Source organism: Poromitra crassiceps (assembly GCF_964638095.1).
Source record: "Poromitra crassiceps genome assembly, chromosome: 19".
NCBI lineage: Eukaryota > Metazoa > Chordata > Actinopteri > Beryciformes > Melamphaidae > Poromitra > Poromitra crassiceps.
This window is the reverse complement of record NC_139646.1, coordinates 16713046-16733045: the sequence shown is the minus strand read 5'-3', so window position 1 is coordinate 16733045 and position 20000 is coordinate 16713046. Positions and strand designations below refer to the sequence as shown.

Here is a 20000-nt window from a genome sequence, read left to right as displayed (position 1 = left end):
TTCATTAAAAACAACCTGCAGTGGCACTAGATTTGAAGCCATTGGAGATGGTTCTCATATATCTGAATATCCTTGGCATTAAGTGACTGACATCTCAGTGCCATTCAGGAACACCATTAAATTCAAGACCTTGAGAGAGAGAGTAGACTTGTCATGTGTTCAGACTCATAATATAGGCCCAGGCTACCCATTGAAATGTGGGTGGTAAAAGTCAATAGTAATGAGGTGTTTTGCAGGTTTCTTTGCACAAATTGACCTCAAGGTATGTTGAGTAACTGGCTGTGCTAGATTGGTGTGCCTGATAACCTCCTCCCATTGATCTTGTGCCGGCGGTGTGTAACAGTTTTCCATGTGTTTTTTTTATTTTATTTTATATTTTTTGGCATTCAGCTGATGCTCTTAACCAGAGAAAGTGCAACATCTTGATGTAGCCATCAAGCCACTGCAAAAAGTGTATATTGAGCGAGACAGGACTCAAACCTAGAATCTTTGGAAAAGGCATGATATCCATGCAGCATAAGTCATGTGATGATGATTTATTGATCATAAAATCTGTTATGGGGTGTGAAGGGATCCACAACCCCATACCTCCAGGCCATGGCCCACCCCATGCTTTACATTCTGGTAGAGCCCGACTGATATATCGGTCCACCGATATTATCGGTGATGTCGGCCAATATTGCAGATCTTTTTTATTTTGAAATTTTTAAGTTATAGACAGCATGTTGTGTATATTTGACCTTTTTTCTTAACTCAAGTTATATTTTATATCTGTTCTATTTGTGTTTTTGTATTTCTAGTTATTTATAATTATTACATTCCCAGTGAAGTTTACCGTTTCATTGCATTGATGTCATTTTGGACAATAAAGTTTATTGATAAGCCGTAAAATATCCTGCCTACATTACATATCTCAAGTCATGTCAAGTCAAGTGTTTGATATTTGAGGGATCATTGCAAAAAAAAAGTTTAATATACTGTAATGTGTGTATATAAGAATATCGGTCGATATATCGTTATCGGAAATGTTTTACTCCCTAATATCGGTATCGGCATCGGCCTCCAAGATCCAGTATTGGTCTGGCTCTACATTGTGGCTCTACTGGTCTCTCTTGCCTCTCCCACTTCCCTGCGTCAGCTGGGTCATCACTCCACCCAGCCTCCGCTCTTCTCTACCCAGCCTCTGCTCTTCTCCACCCAGCCTCCGCTCTTCTCCACCCAGCCTCTGCTCTTCTCCACCCAGCCTCCGCTCTTCTCCACCCAGCCTCTGCTCTTCTCCACCCAGCCTATGCTCCTCTCTACCCAGCCTCTGCTCTTCTCCACCCAGCCTCTGCTCTTCTCCACCCAGCCTCCGCTCTTCTCCACCCAGCCTCTGCTCTTCTCCACCCAGCCTCCGCTCTTCTCCACCCAGCCTCCGCTCTTCTCCACCCAGCCTCTGCTCTTCTCCACCCAACCTCTGCTCTTCTCCACCCAACCTCTGCTCTTCTCCACCCAGCCTCTGCTCTTCTCCACGCAGCCTCCGCTCTTCTCCACCCAGCCTCCGCTCTTCTCCACCCAGCCTCCGCTCTTCTCCACCCAGCCTCCTCTCTTCTCCACCCAGCCTCTGCTCTTCTCCACCCAGCCTCTGCTCTTCTCCACCCAGCCTCTGCTCTTCTCCACCCAGCCTCCGCTCTTCTCCACCCAGCCTCTGCTCTTCTCCACCCAGCCTCTCTAATGGTGGAATGACCTTTTCACTTCTGTCACAGGCTAAAAAGTCATCTTTTCAAGAAGTACCAGTCATGACTTCTCCCCACTGAATCATTTGCCCTCTCATCTACAAACCCTTCACCTCGCAAGGCAGCTGGAGCGACGAGATCACAATCACACAAGTCATCCATCGTGCCGTGTTCCAAGCTATTGGTTTAGTGGGCCGGACCAATCAGCATCCAGAGGCAGGCTACGGGCGGGATTTAGGTGTGACGACAGTGAAGCGAGTCTGTGATAGACAGATGGTTCATCCAATCACCTGCCAGGGTTTTTTCTTTGGAAAGTGCCTGCCCCTTTGAAACATTTTCCAATGACAAAGTCCGACATGGTTCTCTGTAACAAACCATCTGGCAGTGTCAGGTTAAAAACCCTAATTGCTCCCTAAATGTCCTTTCTCCTTATCCTCACAATAATGTCTTTCAACATCATTCTAGGATCACCAGAATATTGCCAAGGCACTACTAACAGTATAGGCCTGTCCTACAGTATTGTCTTTGTAATCTTAGTGACAGGAGCCACCAGCTAAACGCCTAAAATACAATTGACATCCCAGTTGGAGAGTCTTGCTTAGTTGAGCTGTGTTAATTCTCAGTATCACTTCTCACCTTGGTAACGGTAGCTAAGTTAATAAGTTAATGATCCACAGCTAATGGTGGTGCAACTTTCAGATTTGCATAAAAGATGATGAAGCCTTGTGGATTGTGTGTCCAAGACGTGAAGCATGATGTGTACCGAGGTTAGGCTTCACCACAGCATCTTTCTTATTTCAGTTGTGGAAGAAAAAGAGCATTGTAAAGGCTAGGCTACATAGAAAACAGGCTACATTCCTGTTTGTTTACCTCAGTGTGCACTGTGCAGTGGAAGGGTAAGAGACTTTAGGTCTTCACAAAATTATACATATTTAGGTAGGGATTAAGGGCCAACATTAATTATTCCAAGTAATTTTTTTATTTAGCATGAGTTTGGTGATGTATGGTTTGTGACAGTTGTGTCATGAAAACAATGAAAATAGAATTTGATTAACTTGTTTACATACATCCAAAACCCCAACCTGGAATGTGGTTACATGGTCCTCTTATCCTGCTTTGAAGCATAGAGTTTCTGAAATTATCTTACAGTTTTAATCCTTTGGTAGTGAGTGACATTCCAAGAGGTCACGTTAAACCTAAAAAGATGATACTGTTTAGATGAGAATACTTGAAATCAACATGGCGGCAGGTGAACGGTCAATTCCAAGAAATCTTGCCATATTCATGCTGCAGAAATTTAGGCTTGAATGAAATGTAAGAATATGTTTTCAACAATACCAAATACTTTCACATTGGAGATTCCCAAGGTCCTGAAATGGGTTGGTTAGCTCAACCTGAACATATGGGCAAGAAGAACCTGATGCGAGTTGGATTAAGGCGCACGGGGCAGGCGTGATTGGATATAGCCCACGTACTGTACCACCATGTGGTCACGCTGGCTCCAGGCCCAGTTCAGATTGCCAAACAAAAGCCACAGATAGACTTTTTGTCACTGCGCGGTGACATGGTGTGTGCTGCTGAAGTGTCATGTTAAGAGAGGAAGGTGTGGGTGTCGGCAGAAAGAGCACGAGCAAAACAAGATTGTCTTGGTGAAAGACTGTCTGGCGGAGGATCAGGATTTGAACAGCAGGTGCAGAGAAGGGAGATGTCACACTTCTTCTATGTCTCTTGGCAGCACAGCTGGTCACTGCTGCTGCCTACACACCATTAGGCACGTTATACACATGCCCTGCCACTTGGAAATTAGGTCGGGCAAAAAATTGTCTTTTTGCCCCCAAAAAAGAAAAGAAAAAAAAGCTCTCCTGTTTATAAGCATCTCTTTAAATGAATTAGGTTCTTTGATGTAGCATTGAGAATTAAGCAAGCCGGATACAATTGCAGGAAATGGTGTATTAAAAGAATTCTGATCAGATTTGCCCCCCCCCTCCCCTCCATTACCATATCCTACCCCATATCATATCTCAAATATGATATGCCAAATCATTTGGCATATCAAAATGATGTTGATGGGATCAGGCCTTTCTTTCATTATCATTCGGTGAAACTGTGTTCAAAGTAATGCGAGAAACATGCTTCAACATACGGGAAACATGCTTCAACAGCTCAATAGCCCAAGGAGAGAATGTAGTCATATATATACTGTACTTGGTCATAGCTTTCACTCTCGCCTGTTATCTCCCTATCTACATTATAGTACACTTGCGCTGTTCACGTCCGCTGCGTTGAGTCACATTTTGGGGGAGCTGCACGCCGCCCGCGCCGGCCCGGCACGTTCACCAGCTGCGGCGTAGCCCTCGGCGCCTACAGTGAAGGCTTTGACGCCCGGCCGTACGTTCCTCTCACACGTGTGGTTAGCCCCCGGTATCTGTGGTGACTGTTAACCACGACCACATGAAACTACCAGTGGTCAAAGTCAGTGGATCTCATCTTTATGTAGTTTGAAAATTAAGACTTCGCATAAGAAAAGCACACTCACTGGTCACACTTTGAGTTCAGCCTATTATGTCTTGTAATTGCTTTAGAAGCCACTTTTGTTGGCTGTTGTTTTTGCAGTACAGTAGCCTCTTAAAACCAACGGTTGGCTCTCGCAATTTTGAAATGCTTCCGCCTAAAACGGCTATACATCGAGCTGGGAAAACTTGGTCGAAAGGGAAAGGGAAACTCAGGGAAAATAATGAGCTGTGATAGGGGGATATCCCGGATGTCCCGCCTAAAAGCAGGTGATTGGAGGAATACGCTCGTATTTCTCCAATCGCCTGCATCGGTTCGAACTTCCTCCGGTCTGAAGCATTCCCCCCCGACCCCCCCCCCCCCCCCACCCCCAACTTCCTTTGTACATGTTCTGTGGGCGTGAATCACAGACTGTTTAAGCTGCATTCGCAGAATGTAGAAGAAGAGACAGTCTGTCTTGAGAGACTAGCAGTACAATAAAACAAGTGTTGGTTGTACTACTTTACGACCGTGGTTTTCCTGAAGAAAGGAAGTGTGTTGTATTCAGCTCGTACTGTGAGACAAGGAGCCTGTGCTGCTTATCTCTTGAGTTGGCCTACACCCCTGTTGACTGTACACCTGTTCAGAGCCCTGACTCACTTCTTGGCCTTCCAAGTTCTCGCCGGGTCTAGCCTATTTTTATACAACTGTCTGGGAGTTATTTATTTTTGCTATTTTGGTCGAGGCTCAGTGATACAGTAGCTTTGGGATTTGAGCCCTTTTCTGAGGCTGCTGAGTCTGCTGCTTCCGCAGTATTCAGTTGAGTTGTAGAAAGTGTGTCAAAAAGCCATGTTGCAGTGATGATGGTCGAGACATAGTTTTTGCCAAGAAATTGTCAAAAATAACTTGAGGACTGAGGTTTTCGGAATTAACTCAACATTCATCGACATTATATTACATTGATGGCCACACTTTTTTCTTGGCTGAACACTTCTCTTTCACAATGGTCCACTCCAGTTGACCACATGAGGTCAATTAGTTGACTTGGCTGTTAGATGTTGCTTAGGAACAGGGCATTATTTTTCTGTTGTGGTCTGGAATGTGATCCAGAGACACGATAATAAACTCTGGCTTAAGCTTAGCTGAGGTCCTCTTCTATACTATGCTAACGTTATTAGGCCTAATGGCTTGTAAACATGTCGTCATTACTTCCAGGCTCCTGACACAGGGCTTACGTGGATCACAATCAATACTTGTGTTAACAATAGGGGTGTCACAATATATCGTCCCACGAAATTTCGCGATAGTAAAACGTCACGATATGTATCGTTGAGATGAAATCTCATATCGTGAAAAAAAAAAAAAAAAAAAAAAAAACATTTTTTTTTTTTTTTTTTCTTTTTTCAAAAGTAGACAAAGAAACGTCTTTGTTTGTTGAAGTTCAATGTGTGGAAAGTAGTTCAGTTGAACAAGTCTCTGAAGAGACACATGAGAAGTTATACAGGAGAGAAACCATTCAATTGAGTTTCTGGCAAAACTATTTACTTGACAGGAAAAACTGAAGATGCATAAAAAATAGACTAAGAAAAGTCTTGTTGTTTGAGTTTGAAGAAAAACTGAAGATGCATAATGAGAATTTATACTGCTGAGAAACCTTTTAGTTCAAAGTAAATCTAAGTGACGGTGTAACTCATTCTATTTCAAGATAAGCCTTATCTCCAATCTCATGTTTTTTCTAGTTGTTATTGTAATAACAATTTCCCACAACAGCATGTTTTGTATTTGTGCATTTCAAATAAAATACTACTTTTCCAGTCATATATTGTCATTATTCAAGTTTAAAAAAATATTGTTAAAATCGTATCGTATCGTATCGTTATCGTGAACCCAGTATCGTGATACGTATCGTATCGTGAACTGAGTGTATCGTGACACCCCTAGTTAACAACATTGCTTTTTATTTAATTACCACGTGGGGTTGAGGTTATTCGGCCCACTGTTAACTTATCCTTCTTGCCATGCACCCTTAGACACGTTTCTATGTACGAAGCCCTAAAGAAACTCGCGTTGCTTCTGAAGTGATTGCCATACTACATGCAGTAGGTGATGGCAGGGGCGGAGCGACCCTATCAGCCCAGAGGGGGCAAAGCTCTTAGGGGGGCCCCATCAAAAAAAAAAAAAAAAAAAGATTTGGGTATTCGGCCAAAGGCCGGCCGCCCGAAAAATTTGACATGTTATTTTACTAAAAATAATGCATTTGACCATCATTTCAAGTAGAATGATACCACCCAAGCAAGAATATTTCAAGTGTTTCAAGTGCTTTACTGAAATATTTGGACCATATAATGATAATACAATTATCTCAACCTTAAAAGGTTACATATAGGTGCCAAAAAGCCATAAAATCACATCAAAGAACAAAGAAAAACAACAACTATAATTCAAGTTTAAACAGTAAGTGTGCAGCTGTAGCATTTATAAAAAAAAAATTTTTTTTTTTTTTTTTTTTTTTACTTTTCAACTGAGCATGCAGACAAATAAGGGTGCAATGCATGCTTTTGCACCCCCGTAGAACCGGGCCTGCCAGGCCGCGAAGAAAAATGTGCCTTTTTTGCATGCTTGAATCGGTTTTAGCCATATTTAGTGGAATATCTCATTTTAAACACACCAATGTTATTGTCTATTGATTGAATTCCTCTCAGACTCACACCACTGACTTTATTAAATAAAGTCATTTTAAGTCACAACTGTAAAATAGCTGATAGCCCCTATTAGGGCATTCACGACTAGTGAATTTTACTAGTCGACTAGTCGTCCCTAAAGGTAGTCGACTAGTCGACTAACCGTTTTTAATTTATTTTTAATTAATTAATTTTTTTTTTTTTTTTTAATCTTTAAGAAAGAACATGAGGTATTTACACGACATACATGGACTATCATATCCCATATCCCCCACAAAGAACATCAAAACACAACAAAACAAAACAAGAAAACTGCATAAGATACACAATAATCCAAGAACAAACAAGACTATTGGACAAACAACCAAACAAAAACAATGCATTCAGCTCCTATCCTGATAAGCCTAATGACACTGGGGTAAAAAGTTCTTAAAGTCAAACTCTGTATGTGGTTGCCATATTTTGGGGATGTCTAAGAATCTGATTCTTGTAGTAAATTTCTTGTAGTAAATGTTATCCAACGTATGGTAGCTTGAGAGTTCATTCCACCAGTGAACTACAGCTGGGGGATTGGATGCTTTCCAATTTAAAGCTATGCATTTCCTAGCTGCCAACAGGGCAAGATCTATGTATTTACTTTGAATGCATTGTTTTTGTTTGGTTGTTTGTCCAATAGTCTTGTTTGTTCTTGGATTATTGTGTATTTTATGCAGTTTTCTTGTTTTGTTTTGTTGTGTTTTGATGTTCTTTGTGGGGGATATGGGATATGATAGTCCATGTATGTTCTTTCTTAAAGATATTTAAAAAAAAAAAAAAAAAAAAAAAAAAAAATTTTTTTTTTGCTAAAACGACTAGTCGACTACTAAGCACAGTGTCGACTAGTGGTTTTACTAGTCGACTAGTCGACTAGTCGACTAGTCTGTGAATGCCCTAGCCCCTATATGCAAAAACACAATTTGTCACTCATTGAGCCAAGTAATATTATGTCCAAGAAAGACTACAGTGAAGCCACTTTACAGACAAGCTTGTTCTGAAGAAGAAAAATAAAAACACAGGTTGCCAGCCAGGTGGCCTGGCCTGCAAAAAAAAAAAAAATTTTTTTTTTTTTTTTTTTGATGGGCCCCCCTGACGAGTGGGCCCGTGGCGGCCGCACCCTCTGCCCCGGCGTACGCTCCGCTACTGGGTGATGGTCTTTCTCCATAAAAGTTGGTCCAACTTGATAAATGAGAGAGCAGGTTAGCGAGGCGGACGTTTAACGTAATGCCAAATCATGAAGGTCCTCCTGGCTGTCACATGAGTGTTGTGGAGGCGTTCCAAACTGTCGTGTTTATCAGAGCAATGTCCAGGGTTTTTTTAGGGACATGATGATCTTTTCTGAATTCCACACTGGGGTGTGTCTTTGTGGATTTCTGCCAGTAGATCCGTTCACAGCTGAGATGATGAAGAGCAGCCATTGCCTTGTCAGAAACACAGGCCAGTGCAAAAACAACAAAGCCAATATGTTTTTCGCTGGTAAATAAGTGTAGCACTGTTGTTGCTGTGTTGACGTTATATCTTCATCCGTTTGCCATGTGTATGGTAAGGACAGCTCCGATTCAGAGTTGGAGACATTTGTAAGTCTTCTGTTTCATCACTAAGCGACGCTTCTACTGAGATTCCTACCTCAGCGGTTCAGGTATCAGAAGATATCAGTGTTCATGCAGACAGGTGCTGCTCTCTCTCCGATGCCACTGCTGCTGAAATAATGACCATTACGGAGGTGTCAGGAGGAACGTCTCATCCTGCCAACCAGCAGCCATTCCAGGTCCGTTTCAGGTTCTGTCTCTGTTGTTTGTTGACAGTACCATTCATCTTGCTAGCACCATCATCATAATCACTTCTTAGGAAAGAGCCGGAGGAGAGAGAGGTGCTGGGAACACATATACAGTACATATAGCCCGTCTGTAAATATTTCTTCAGAGTTACCGTGTCTCATTTGAAACTGAGATAGTGTTCACAAATGATGATCAGTCCGCAATACAATGATGTCACTGCGTTTCAATCTCGCATGAATCACTACACTTTGCTTGAACAGTGTCTCGCCTAATTTCTTTTGGCCAGGGGGTGCACAATTATTGCTTAAGAAAATCCCGATTATTTTGCTACAGTAGATAGGCCTTTGTTCATCAAAAAGTCGTAATAATCGTCACTTGTTTTGCTACTGAGAATACTGCTACTGAGAATACTTTTTGCATCAACAATATATGATTTGTGTAATGCGTTATTCCTAGATTTTGTTTTATTCCCCCTATTTCCCATCGGGAGGTAGATTTTCATCAGTGTCTGATGTCTCATGGTTGCTTTTGATGTCTGCTGTCATGTTACTGAGTGGCAGGAAGATGTAATTATGCTAGACAGAAGAGGCAGTCAGAGACGTGCTGAATGTCGTCAGCAAAGTACAGAAAGAAAAAAAGGGGGGGGGGGAATCCCACGGACTGGATTCAACAGAGAAAAGAACTCTTACAGGTTCATTGTGCTGTGGCAGTAGCAACTAGGGTTGTCAAAAGTATCGATAAGTATCGAAAAGTATCAATACTGAAAATTTGAATCGGATACAATACTCATTTGCAACAGGTATCGATAGTATCGATAAATATCAATACTAAAATTTTGAAACGGATACAATACTCATTTGCAACAGTTTCGATACCATCAGTGCTTTCTTAATGAATAATCACTGATTTCTCCCGCCCTATAATTGGTGGGTATCTGTTGCTTCAACAAGCTAAATGTGTTCTGATGGCTACAGCAGGGGGGATCTGCTGTAAGGCCTAGATTATGGAGAAGTGTGCATCAGTCCGTCCATCTGTCTAGCTTTATTTTTATGGCTCTTCATATGTCACCAACCCCCCCCCCCCCCCCCCCTTCCCATGGTATCAAAAATGGTATAGAGTATTGATATTTTCCTGGGTATCGGTATCGAAGTAGAAATTATAGTATCGTGACATCCCTAGTAGCAACGTTTATGTGATTGTGTCTATCATGCTGCTTCTGCATAAGTATTGGAAGTTATTTGAGGAAACAGAGGAGTCTTTGTTGAGGGATAGCAGGACGTTGGAGTCCACCGGGTTCTACCAGATGTGGCCTAGCTGGGACAGATGTCTAAGGCCAGATGTGGCCTAGCTGGGACAGATGTCTAATGCCAGATGTGGCCTAGCTGGGACAGATGTGTAAGGCCTGGATGCAGACTACAGCCTGGCATTAGCATTGACATGTTGGCTAAAAGGCTTCGTGCTACACTGCTACTGTGGTCTGTTTTTAGAGTTAGGAGGGATACATAGTTACCTACACGCTCCATAGTAGTATACCTGCCAGGTGTTTTCATAATCCAAAATTGCAGCTAGGTCAAAGTCGCGGTGTTGATAAAGATCATTCAGGAGTATGGAATGAGGGCACCTTCATATGCTTCAACGTTTGTGTGTGATCCACAGTTATGTTGCATTCCAGACAACTGGGACCTTCGGATTTTCTGACTTCCTATTAGGAAAAGTGCGCTGGAATGGCACTAAAAGTGGGAGCTCCAACTTGAAAACTGGGAGAAAAAAATCTACCCCCACTAGGCTGGGAATCAGTTGTCTTGACGTCACACAACAATGGCCACAACCATGGAGTATGTAGTGCAAAGTATGAAAGTGCCAAAATAAAATGTATAATGGCATCTGTTACCTTATGTGTGCCGTTGCTGCTCCTCATCTTCGTTTAAATATGCAAGGAGGGTGCTCGTTGTTAAGCTGACATGAAAAAAAAAAAATATTGTCGCGGTCCGCCATGTTTCTTGCTTGCATTTTGCCTTTGTGCACTGGAATGCTTTGAATGTGGGGGGTGGGACTTTTCCACTGGGAAACACCCACGTCTCAGTTGTCTTTAAGGCAGCATTAGAAGCAGAAACTCATTATTAAACCACTATCAACCAATACCTATTCAGATAGAGTTATGTAAAACAGCTCCAGAATTCTAAACCAACCGGTCTAAACTAGGCCAAGGCCTTATCTGTTTTGTCTTGATAGTCTGTAAGCTCAAACAGGTTTACCAGAGGTTGACCTGTGTTCAATAGCAACACAGGGAGCAGACTTGACTCTCCTTTGTTGCTCCAACCAGTGTATTAGTCTAATAGGAATTAGGAAGTACATGCGACTAGCTGGTCACTAATATTATCGTAAAATGTAACGTTAGTCAACTAGTGGTTCAAATAGCCATGAAAAATATTTTAGTAAAACAAAATAAAATAAAACAACAATGAACAGACATCAACAGGAATTAAAACGTCGTCTTTCAACACTAAAATATATATTTTTTAGGTTTACCTAAAAAGACTAAAGACTAAACCTCGAAACCTTGGAAAACAAGCTAAAACGCATCTTTTATGAAAAATAATACACAAATTACCAATTTATACAGAAATGGAAATCAGATTTGTAAAAATAAATCAAATAAAAACCGATACAAATTTGACAACTATAAAGCTGCTGCTAACGTGTGTGTGTGTGTGTGTAGCTGTAGCGCTAAGGTTGACTGAGCCTGCCTCTGTAACTGAAGCACAGAGACAGGAGGCTGATCGCCCAGCTGAATCCATGTCACAGTTTAGTCACTGCTGCGGCCATGTAGCTCATTCAAATATAATGAGGCCTTGTTGACGAGGTTAAGCAGTTAAGTGAGCAATGCATTATTTAACATGAACAACCTCGGGGTCAGTGGACCAACTTGGCTTGAAGGAGGCGTGACTTTACAGCGTTTCACTGTGACACATGGCCTCCATGTATGTTCATAAAAATATCAACCAATAAGAGGAACAGGTTGGTTTGGCCTTGTTAAACTTGTACATTGTACTTGTACTCACATGTGAATCGGGGTTGTTAAAAACAAGGGTCAATGAACTATGAAAGGTTAGTGGTAAGTCGGTCTCAGTCTCTCTCTCTCCCCCTCTGCATTTCAGTATTTCTTTCTCTCCCTTTCCCTCTGTTGGTCAGGTCCCTTAATACAGATCAAATTTTGATTATCGTCTGTTGTCGTACGCACACACACACACACACACACACACACACACACACACACACACACACACGTGCGCGCGCACACACACACACACACACACAGTGTGTACGCATACCAGTACGCGCTGCCCTGGTATCCAGCAACAAGTGCCCTAGTCTTGGTGGGCACAGTCACATGCTTTCTACAAACAAGCTAGTCCTGTCTCAGTGTTGTGATCCACAACAGACTGAACCATCGCTGTCAGTATTTGAGTGATCTAACCATCTTTCTTGGCAGCATTTGAAAACAAGGCCTGTCTCTTCCAAATCTGACAACATAACAGCTTTGTCATCGCAGTGCGTGAATGTGGGTGAAAAAGAGGAACAGAGACAGACTGTTTTCTTGTATCCAGTCATTTCTTATATCCATAGTTCCAATCCAGAATCCAATCCAAATTATAAAACACATTTAAAAACAAGTTGACCAAAGTGCTGTACAATCAATCAAAATAGCAAAAAGACAACTATAACACAATACAAACACGAGGACTGGTCAGACATATTTGGGAAAGGCAGCTATCGTCTGACTAGAAATATTTAGCTAAAAGACACAGGGTTTTGTTTTACACGTCTGCTCTGCGTTTTGCTTTTACTGCATGATTCTGATGCAAGTGGCCCTGATGCTATTTCGGGGTGAGAATCTACATTGAAAGCTGCCTTGAGTGTTAGACGAGATGTCGTCAGGATGATCAAGTGGACACTTCCTCTTTAGTGTCTCTGTGAGCGGTATCAGTGTCAGCTCAGCTGTATTCCGAAGATGAATGGTTTCACTTAGAGATGCACCGATTTAACGGCCGTATATCGGTATCGGCCGATAATGGCCTTGTTGACTGCAATCGGCCTATCGGCAAAAAAATGTGGGTTAGGGTTGGGGCGTTCACCGATTGCAGTGGCCGATATATTTCGCAGTCATCAGTTGGGTCACATAATTTCTGCCTGGCTACCGTACTCACGCACCTATAAGTTCTGAAAAGCCCCTCCCATTGAATAGCTAGGTAAAAGACTTTAAAACAGTTTAGTTATTTGTGTATAATGACAATTGCTTTGTTTCCCTCTCACAAAAGGGGTAATAAAAAATAAAATCGGTATCGGCCAAATTGTTATTTTAAACATCGGTGTCGTTATCTGCCCACAATTTTGCAATCGTGCATCCCTATCACTTAGTGTGCATCATCAGTCCTTAGTTGTCAAAATGACACTTTTGCTGACTGGATACGCTAGATTTTAAATGCTGAATAATTAATAATTAACTTAATCTATTTTCCCCCCAAGATGTATGTAGCATTCTGAAATAAACTATTCAAATAGAGAGATTTGCTTGTCTCAAAGGGAGCTGTAAAACTACCCACACAAACACCATAGACCCTGGCTTGCTGCTTGTTGTTGCTGCTGCTGTAATGCCAGAACTTGTCAGGATAAATCCAGTACTCTAGTCTATCTTGAGAGTCATGCGATGTCATGATGACGCTGCTCTGATCCTGTCACCTCAACAGGTTACAGTACATTTACTGTCCCCGTTAGCGTTAGCACTCTGGTTTTTCACACTGGCTGATGTGTTAAAACACGCGCACACACGCACGCACCATTCACAGACACTTATTCTGTTGTGCAGATACCAAGAACCACACAAAGCAACACACGTTTGTCACTGTCGGCATATGTTTTGGCACGGTTGTAAACCTGTTAGTTTCAGGCAGCATTGTGTGTTCGGGTGTTACTCAATGTGGGTCGCACCTCCGATTTGATGCTCATTTGGTTTGCCTTTCTCATTGTCCGTGCCCTCTCCACTGTCCCAGTTTGAGACAATAGACTTGCTCTCTAACATAATGCTATCGTCGCATGCGAAACCTTATATCTCCAAAAAGTATGTTAAGCAGGAATTTAGAAAAGGCTGGATATTTTCTCATTGAAATTATACAATGGTTTGATGGGCCCGAGATTCTCATCAGTAGTGAGTGATGATGAGAGAAGCGGCCTGAGCAAAGTAGTGTCTTCACCAGCAGCCATACAAGGTAAAACTGGCACATTGTTGTACTTCCAGGAACCTAATCATATTTTATTGACACACTATAATATAGGTTATCTTGTTTCCATGGCAAAGTGCGCCCCACGCTGCGCAGGGAGACAGCTGATACCCGTGAGGAGGAGCTCCCTGCCCTGTTCTGCTCTGCTCTGCCCGCCCGCCCGTTCCACCAGTTGGTCTGCATACTTAGAACACTTTCTGTTCTATTGTGCTGCTGCTGTTGTTTCTTCTCCCCCCACAGTCTGGAATCAGGAAGTGCGTTGAGAAATGCATTAACGAGCCTATATGCCCCTCAGTCACGCTGTTATTCCATCGCTCAATGCACACACTCACACACACGCGCTCACATTGGTCTCAGCTAACGCAGTTAGCCTCAGTGAGCGGTAGCACACTGCTCTGCTCACATTTCTATTCAGCTGCTGCCTTTTTGCGTGCCCGTGTGTGTGTGTGTGTGTGTGTGTGTGTGTGTGTGTGTGTGTGTGTGTGTGTGTGTGTGTGTGTGTGTGTGTGTGTGTGTGTGTGTGTGTGTGTGTGTGTGTGTGTGAGTGTGTTTGAGTGAGTGAGTGAGTGAGAGAGAGAAACTGAGAGGTGTTAATACAAAAGGCAGGTTACATAGCAGGTTTGCATCCACAATGTCATATAATAGGAAAGCTTATTAGCGTCCATCTTACGATACGATACGATACTCAGTTTCCCCCCTGGGGGATTAATAAAGTATTTCGTATCGTATCGTATCGTATCGTATCTTGTATTTACCCTCCACTTAAAGCGTATAAGGGCCCTCTTGTCTGCATTGTTCAACGAGAATTCACTATTACATCATTAGACACGAGAGATTTCATTTCTCCCACCTCAGCATGTCAGAGTGTAGCAGCCTGAGTGTTTTCTTAAACACTGTAGTCAATTTGAATTGTTTAATAGCAATCCGGAAAAGGGAGGGCATATTCCTTAGCTTAGCTAACCATTAGATAGTGTGTGAACCGTGGTTTCCTGTGGGGCCCGTTAGCAGTAGGCTAGCTGCAGTGTCGGCAGTACAGTAGCATTAATGTGAGCAGTGGGCTGTGTGAGAAACACTTTGCAAGTCATTAGCTAGCGCGTGTGAGCATGGCCATGGACATTAGCACTGTAAATAAACAGCAGGATGTAAGGTAGGGACTACTTGTGATCCCTGACTAGGCAACCTGGAGCAGTATGCTGTCTGTCTGGGAGGTGATCATGCTCCACAGGGAAAGCCTTAAGGTGTGTGTGATGTGTGTCATACACAATAGCAGAGACAACACACAGTCGGTGTTGTATTCATGATGGAGGCAGTGTTGTAGGTTGTACCTCTGCTAAGTATTGTTGACAGCTAAAGAGTACCAAGTAATCATGGGCTACACATATATAATATAATGCATGTATAATTCTGGGGATATTTAGGGTATTTTCTGTCAAATGAATGATAATAAAAATAAAAATAAATCCACTACTAAATGCTTTCACTACGTCTTAGTTTTTCTCATCCACCTCTCTCAATGCCTCTAAATAATGCCAGTGATGTCATCAGAAGCAGCAGTGTTTGACATGGTGGTGTTGTACTGGCTGAGGAAACAGACTTGTAAAAATAGCCTTACTGGGAGATGAACGAGCTCCAGAGGAAATGCTGTCAGCCAGATCTACTGACACGAATAGGCCTACATGCAGTTATGAGATAGTGGAGTTGCAGGATGTGGGGAGGTTGACTTAACTCATTGCTTACAGCCTGGCTTAGAGAAACTCTTACCCAAAGAACAATCACAAAAGATTAATAAATGAACATCCAGGATTTATGCAGTCTAACACGATTTTCAGGTTCCAAAAAAAAAGGCTTCAGGCTTGAACTGACTTTTCTATTGGTGAGGACTTCATGTGTTACTCTGGTGTTCCCTAGATGGCGTCTCCTTTCCCATAGACCCATAGCAGCAATTTTCCACAACACTTGTGTTTATTATGCTGCAGACTCCTTCCCAAGTGAGCTGTGAAAAGAGCTGTTGACTGATATGTGTTTTCTTCCCGGTCCAAGGCAGTGTCCCGTGGTTTAGGAGCCAAACAAGTGAAAGTGGAAAACATTCCGCAAAGTGAACTTCCATCAGTTGGTCTCTGTTTTGACCCTAATGTGAACAGCTAAGGTGAGTGATGCTCAGCCAAATCGCTTCAACTTGTTAGAAGAAGAATCTCGTTCCCTGAATCTGAATAAGTTGAAGTGAAAGCCGAGCAAGACGTTAATTAGATTAGCTTCCTGGCGAATATGACAACTCCACCGTTGTCGAGGGAGTATTTTTCTTCAGTTCCTCGTGCGGTTTGCCAGAAACTTGTTTCTCCAATAATATGTCACCTTAGCAACGGTCATTCATTCCAAGGTAAATGTTAGTTGTTAATGCTAAGATCCACCCTTGGATACACTGTTATCTTCCGTGTTCAGTGCTTACAGTTATTTTGCAATGGTTTGTTGTGATTTAGTCTACTTTTTCTGTTTTTCTGGTCTGCCCACTTTCTGTCAGCCTACCTCATCTACTTCGACTTCAGTTAGTGAGTTCCTACATTTCCTAGAAAGTGTTTTGACAGCATCCAGCTGGTTATTAGGTGCCAGGTGGAGCGTGATAGCGGAGTGAGACAAGGTTTTCCATGGGAAGAAAAGTGATAATTGCACCCCTTAATCAAAACGCCACATGTTTTGGCTTGTTGTTGCTGCATTACATTATGGTCTATGTAGGCTACTGTTGGTAAAAGTTGATAGCTGCCTCTGCTGTGATGGATTTCTCCCTGTGATTGGGTCATGTCGGTGCAAAATGGTTGGTGTAGAAATTGAAAACAGTGTTGCTCGTGTGGGAGTTGTTAGGGTTGATGTGAGACATGTGGATTCCCATGTTAAGGTTGCTGTGAGACTGGTGGATTTACGTGCGGATACTTAATGTCCAAGACACACTTGGTAACTGAAGTCTCGATAACTAGGAACGCTGTAGCACTTGATAGCTGAGTCTGCAAGGTTCGAAGATGGGAACTGTTGCAGAAGGTTGCCGTGAGGTTAGTCTATGAACAACTGCAGAGGACTTGCAGAGCACAACCTTATAGGTCCCGACTATGACATCACACGGTGTAGTGACATCATCAGTAAGGCCATCAGAGATATGATTCAAGGCACTCATGAATCATGACATCATCACCGTCTGTGACATCATCAGTGATCTATGACATCATAGTAGGAGTGATGACATCATCTAACAGGAGTGACATCAAACCCTGATGTTTACCACTGGCTATTTCACTGGTAGTTGATTTGCTATTTGCCATCTTCCTTGATTTCAAATTCCATTGTGCTGTGATATCTTGACAGAGTGCAACGTTCTTTTCTGTCTAAGTTGGATGACTATTCTTGTGAAAACTACACTGAAGTTTGACAGTGGTCAGTGGTTGAGCTCTTGGAGAACCTTATTGAGAGAACTTTGGGTCAGCAGATCAGGTCGGTCTGCTCTCCAAGCCTCTCATTAGCTGCAGCAGCATCACAGTTGGGAATCCAAGTGGGATTATTGGTCCAGGTCCTGGCCTTCATAACAAAGGTTCTCCTCCTGTAGTTTTCACAGCTAACTATTGACTATATAGTCTACGCTACACTACAGTCTAGTCAGGTTTGATCCTTTTTACAGATTGTGTGTGTGTGTGTGTGTGTGTGTGTGTGTGTGTGAGAGAGAGAATCTCTTACAATTATATTTTAGATGAAATGGGTTTGAGCTTTTTCCATTGTCCTTGTTGTTTTTTTGTTTTGTTTTTATTGTTTTTTTTTCTAACGTGATTTTTAACTCATTGCTCAGTGTATTGTTTCACATTTGTTAGCTTGATTTGTTGCTTTGTGCTCGCTCATATTCCTGTAGGAGTAATGGGATTACCTCATATAATACCAGACAGAGCTATACAATGGAGGACAATTTGGCTGTGTAGCTAAAATATTGTATATCTGGGTTGACAATTAAAGCCCTGAAATACTTTGTGCTTAATACAGACTATAAATATATAAAAGTTATGCAGGCCCTACTCACATTTCAGCTATTCCTATTCAGACCTTGGCTATTGGATGTGGGCACAGAGGGGAGTGTCTTTGTGGGCACAGAGGGGAGTGTCTTTGCTTGCACACAGGTGTATTGAAAACCTTGGCTTCTTTGTCCTTTCTTTCTATCCATATGTTGGACATTTGCTTGGGCTTTGTGCCTTTTATTTCTTTGTGCAGAGGTATTGCTTTGAAACAGCATCCGCCTTTCAGTCTTGTTTAGGATGACTGATGCAAAGACTCAATTGTAAACGTGCCCAGGGGATATTGACTTTTTTTTCTTCTTTACAATATCTAACATGATTTAGGCTATTCTGCATCATAACCCGCGCGCGTGTGTGCACACACACACACACACACACACACACACACACACACACACACACACACACACACACACACACACACACACACACACACACACACACACACACACACACACACACACACACACACACACACACACACACACACACACACACACACACACACAGTGTCAGAGAGAGGGGGGTGGAGGACAAGGCCCGGACCTGCAAACCTGCACCTCTTACTTTATTTTGATGCCAGTGTCTACCCATTGTGGTTTTGTTAATGCGTTTCTCTCACTCTCGCTATGACTCAAAACTAGTCAAAACCCGAAATATCACGGTTACTTCCACAGTTACGTCAATCACACGTCAATTTACATTTTTACTATCCTAACTATTCCATTTATGCCCACAGATGACAGCAGAGTGTGTAATAGCTCAGAGTCTTTTCTCATTACCATATACAGTGTTTGATACAGAGGGAGTGAGCTGTGAACATGTCCCTAATGAGCAGTGAGCACATAACAGGGGGGCTAATGAGGCTAGGTTGCTTCTGTAATTAGCATCATCAGCATCAATGACATGAAGACTTCATTCCACACGCTCCTTCCATAAGTCTGTCCGTTGCGTCAGAGAAAGGCCCTTCAGGACTAGGGTTGTTACGATACTAGAATTTCTAACTTCAATACAATACCCAGGAAAATATCGATACTCAATACCATTTTCGAGTGCCCACACACACGCACTATCAAAACACTATTCTTAAAGTGATAGATATGTGGCTAGCAAATGCTGCTACTGTATGCCTGTCATGGCTACTACTACTGTATGCCTGTCATGGCTACTACTACTGTATGCCTGTCATCAGTTCATCTTGCGAGCCATGAGCCGGCTAGCTAGGGACGGAGGTGGCTGGCAGACTGCCTGGCCAAATTGCTCACTCATGACCCATGTGACAATGACTGGTCAGGATGGGCCTGCATCTGGGCAAGCCAGCCATGACCTCACCCCACCTCTGTTGTGAGGACAAGGCACAAAGCCACCATTGCCAAATGTCCATCAACAAGCTGTTGTCATGTTGCAATTCCAAGTCGCTCTCTCACACTTACAAAAAGAGTGGTTTGATTAGATTGTGCTGCCAGTCAGATATAGAGTGTGCACTTTTCATGCTCTTCTGAGAAATCTGACGTTTAAGTTTATTTGTCGTTTGAATGTATCTCATAATCTGATTATCATGCTGCTGACTCAACCCAGTTTCAGTAGTGTGAAATACCAATCGTGCATTTGGAAACACTGGTATAGTGCCTTACTTTAGTGTTCTGATTGTTTTATTTTTTTCTTTAAATGTAGTGTTTTTTGCTTGTGTGTCTTCTTATTGGACCTTATGTGTCTGTCAATAAAGAGTTGATGATGATGATAGAGCATGCAGCCTGGTTAAAATGATCGGCATGCGGCCCCCGACCTCACTCAGTGTGGCCCCTGGGTCAATTTCCACACAAGAAATGTATTAATAACAAGGCGGATGTTTTTGGTTAGGTTAGACCACCCAAATCTGTGTTTTTATTTGACTGTACTTCCCAGAACATGGCGCTAAATAGCATTGTTCATCTACATACTGTTTAACGTTAGCATTTGAGCAAACGCTATTGTATCA

At 42.4% G+C, this 20000-nt stretch overlaps 1 protein-coding gene across 1 annotated transcript in view; it reads left to right on the top strand.

Moving 5' to 3' along the window:
• LOC310793606 (testis-expressed protein 2-like) overlaps nt 1–20000 on the top strand; it is a 49381-nt gene that overhangs the window by 1147 nt on the left and 28234 nt on the right. The window lies entirely within an intron of this gene.